At 26.8% G+C, this 4,619-nt stretch overlaps 1 long non-coding RNA gene across 1 annotated transcript; it reads left to right on the top strand.

The window, feature by feature from the left end:
- Positions 1-2,062: 2,062 nt before the first annotated feature.
- On the top strand, positions 2,063-2,587 carry LOC118070502 (uncharacterized). The gene is made up of 3 exons (XR_004690785.1): positions 2,063-2,195; positions 2,293-2,454; positions 2,526-2,587. It is a non-coding gene; the product is annotated as an uncharacterized lncRNA (long non-coding RNA).
- The last annotated feature ends 2,032 nt before the right edge of the window (positions 2,588-4,619 follow it).

The following is a 4,619-nucleotide window of genomic DNA, read 5'->3' as shown; positions in this document are numbered from 1 at the left end:
ATTCACATAAAAAGTGCAGTAAAAAAACTTTTTTTTGCCTGCGGTACGATTTACAACAAACTGCAATAGAATTAACGTGATAATTAGGTTCGGATTACTTTATTATTTGTTGTTAATTGAACTAAAAATTGCGATAGAGATAAAAGATAATTAATTAGTTATGAATAAATAAAAAATGATTCATTTTTGATAATTGAATTTATAATTAAAACTACGAAAAAACAACACATTTTTTTCATTGATTTATGATCGATAATTTACCGATCATTATTTAAATTTTTGGAATTTATAATTCTAGCGCCATCTATGTAACTGTTTTTGAGTAACGCTAGAATAAATAAATCGCAATATAGAGTTGATCAACTGTTCGAGTAATTTTTAGAATATCTAGACCACGCGTCGCTACTGCGAGTCTCACTCATTGTTTTGTTGTGTGATTCTTTGCCGCCTGAGCTTCAGTTTTCTGAGAAGAGATACAGATCACATTGTTAGTGGCAAAATAAAAATTTTCGTATTATTTAGTCGCTGCTCAAGCGTGGATTTCTATCGACAACGTATATTGTTCGTGAAAATACATTATAAAAATATAGTGTAATATTATCTTTGTGTAAAAACCGAGAAGGTGATGGATCATAAATGAGATTGTTATTAAATCAAAATTGTCTGTTCCATTGTCAACATTACAGTGATATTTGTGTATAAATTGTGTGTTAAGTTTTGTAACAATGGATGAGTTTGTTAAACAACTTTAAAAAAGTGGAATCTAGAAAATTTAATTGATCATTTCAACAGTAAGTAAAAAAAACCTATTTCAACAATAGTATTCTTTATTCAAATTTAAATATGAAAAATTGATTTATTTATAATAATTAGTGTTCAGAGGAATAATAGTTCACTCAAAAAATTTTTTAGGTTAACTCAATTCTCTATATAATTTATATTCATTCTCAAATTTTGTTACGTTTACAGTCAATATAGTTGATAAAGAAGTTTTTACTAATTTAACTGATGCCCTTATTGTTGAACTCATTCCACAAATTGGATTAAGATATAAATTCTAAAGAATATAACAATTTTATGTCGAAATATAATAAATCGTGTTTATTATTAATAACGAAAGTATTCATATAATTGAAAAACAATAAGAATGTAAATCATGATGATAGTTTAGAAGAGTCAAATCTTTTGCTTGAATCAACTATCAGCGGTCCTTAATGAAGTTTTTATTTCAAATCTCAATTCTATTTCTAATGAAAAAACAATCTCTCCAATTCCAAAAAAAAACTGCAACCAACTTCAAATCTTCCAACATCGAAAATTCCTATTATGCCTCTGTCTTCAACATCATCCAGTAAGATTCCAGTTCTTCCTTTCAAATGTATTTATTTACTTTTTTTCTGTGTCAATGAATATTTTAGGAAACTCTCAAAAATGAAATTAAACCTATATTAAAATGTTTTCGTGGAAGGCTTATCTAGCAGAATTTAATCTTAAGAACACAATAAACCGACGGTTACTCACTAGTGTAATCAGTGAATCAGAATTAGAAAACAGTAAAAAATTCAAGTACGTAGCTATTGATGGAATATTTTAAATTATGTTTTGGGGAAGTTGAAAATTAACTTTCTTTATAATTGTTTTCAATTAGGATTACAGCTGAGAGATTTAAAAAGTTGACAAAAGATCTAGTAGAATTATTTTCCTGATGAAGAAGAAGACTTATATTATACACCCTGGACAAAAGGCACAAATGGTCCTATTGGTGCTAGAGGACTTCTGTATGATAAATATATCAATCTGAGAAGAACTTTATTTGAATTAGAAATCCTTACTTCTGATTCTAATATAGATCAACGTAAATATTTTTTAAATTCGAATAACTTACACTATTCAATATTTTTGTTTTTTAAAAATGATGAAATTAGCTTTTTTTAATTTTATTCATTCAATAATTGTTTTACTATTCTAATATCTCTATTGATTATTTTTTTAAATTATAGATGAAATAACAATACAAACGATATTTTACCGTTGAGTGATTCATATTATGGCTTAAAAATCATATAGAACCAGTTAGTGAAGTGCTTTTAAAATGGCAAGAAAGTTTTAAAGAAAGATTGGCTTATCATACAGAACGAATTGATATGTATTTTAATACATTCAATGTATTGAAGACACCATCTGCTTATTTATTGGTAAATTTCATAGTTAATTCCTCTGAATAAAAGTATTATAATATATTGATGCATGTATTAAATACAAAAGGTTTGCAAATGAAATGTTCTGTTACAGTTTGAATCAGATTTTAAACAAATTCATAAAGAGGCAGTTGATAAATTAATTCTAAAATGGCCATCGGTTGCAAAAAAATTATTAATATTAGTAAGAAACGAAAAGATTATCAAGTATCGCAATACCTCAAGACTAATAATATATTATTGGCGAACGATTCAGGTAACTTCATTTGTCTTAACGACTTAAATATTAACGTTAATTGTAATTTCATGACTATATTTTCTATAAAGATCTTGGTAATATTGAGATTATTGCCCTTGAATTACTTCCATTACTATTGGGTACAATAAACAGAAATCTAAAAAATCAGGAAAACATTGGAGACCAAATATAACTGACATTAAGCAATCATTCTTTTCATGCAGAGGTAAATAAATTTTTATGAATTTCAACTCCTTCAAAAACGAAGTGTTTCAGAATTTTTGAATTAAAAAATATTACAATCTCTGTTGTAATTTTTTTAACATTGCAATTCAAGTTTCAGTTTCAATTTTATTGTTTTTTTTTCTACAGACTATTGATGAACTACAACCATATATAGAAAGCAAAATTAGGATTTACAAGCAGCATAAATTGACTCTTCAGCCTTTTGTAGTCATCATTGGACTATTAGATAACATCGAAAGTTCGTTTGTAGTAATAAATGATCAGCGATATGTTTTACCTACCCCCTTAAAAGCAATAGACACATGTTTTAAAATCATACACGCATTGAATGCAACTTACTCAGTAGAGTGTGAACACGTTTGGGAATTTCTAGAAAAATACATTATGAAGTTACAAAAAAAACTTCATCATTTACATGTGTCAATCGTCTTATAAGTGATTTAAATAGATATAAAAATTAAATGTTAAAAGACTATAAATTATAATTTATCACATTCATTTTTACATATTTCAAAATGAATATGACATTGATGATTTTTCTATTAATTTAGAAACATTTTGGGTAAAATTCTGGTTATCATTGTATAACAACTCAATGATACCACGAAACTGTGTTCAGTTCATCGTTGAAGAATTGACAAAATTTATTAGAAAACTTTACGTTCCATATATAATAAAACAAATTCAATATATTTAATAAATAAATGTGAACAAGTTGTCATTAATGATATTCCACGTATACTTAATTCTGCTATTAGTTGTTTTGGAAATATTTTCAACTGAGCATAGAAGATTAAAATATTTTTATGACAAAGGATTTCTTGTATTACCTATTCAATATAAAATTGGTTCAAGAATTGTAGAATCTAAACGCAATGGAATTATTGTTTCAGAACCAAAGGATGTGTTTGGACAATATATTCCTTTAAAAATACATTAAAATCGATTTTTAGTATACCTGAACTATACGATAAAACTAAAAAGTACGTTGAGCATTTGAAAAATGAACCAGAAATTTTATCTAATTTTATACAAGGTGATCTTTGGCGTTCTAAGACTAAAAATCATGGAACTAAATTCTTTTTACCACTTTTTATTTTTTTCGATGATTTGGAGGTCGGTAATGCTTTAGGAAGTCATGCAGGAAACAACAAATTAGGTGTTGTATATATGTCTATTCCATGTCTTCCAAAGCAGTATGCTTCACGATTAAGTAGTATTTTTCTTGTTTGTTTATTCTATTCTAATGACCGAAAAGAATTTGGCAATAGAGCAATATTTGCAAAATTAATTGAAGAATTAAATGATCTGAAAAAAATGGTATAACAATATCTATTAAAAATGAAAATATTAAGATATATTTTGAATGTGGAGCTATTATTGGTGACAACTTGGGATTGCATTCAATATTCGGTTTTGTAGAATGCTTCAGTGCAAACTATTGCTGTAGAATATGCGAAATTCCTTATCTTGAAATGAATAATCAAACTACTGAAAATGTAAGGATTTTGCGTAGTCCAGAAAAATATGAAAAGAGTCTAAAAATAAACAATTATTCACTGACAGGTATTAAAGAAAAATGTATTTTTAATGAAATAGATGATTTCCATGTTTTGCATAAATCAGACTGTTGATATTATGCACGATGTGTTGGAAGGCACTGCAAATTATACAATGGTCATTGTTTTAAATCACTTAATTTTTGTTGAGAATCGATTTTCTTTAGACACTCTAAATTCTAGAATCGATACATTCAATTATGGTAAACTAGAACTTTCAAATATGCCTCCATTTATATCAGCCGATCATATACAAATTAAAATGTCTGCTGCAGAAATGCTCTTTTTTGTACGTTATTTTGGATTAATGGTTGGTGAATTTGTAGAAGAGGATAACTGTGTTTGGCAATTATATCTGAAATTAGACAAATAGTTGAT

Source organism: Chelonus insularis, unplaced genomic scaffold, assembly GCF_013357705.1.
Source record: "Chelonus insularis isolate UGA/USDA-ARS -01 unplaced genomic scaffold, ASM1335770v1 contig_631_pilon, whole genome shotgun sequence".
Lineage (NCBI taxonomy): Eukaryota > Metazoa > Arthropoda > Insecta > Hymenoptera > Braconidae > Chelonus > Chelonus insularis.
This window is presented reverse-complemented; position numbering and strand designations above follow the sequence as displayed.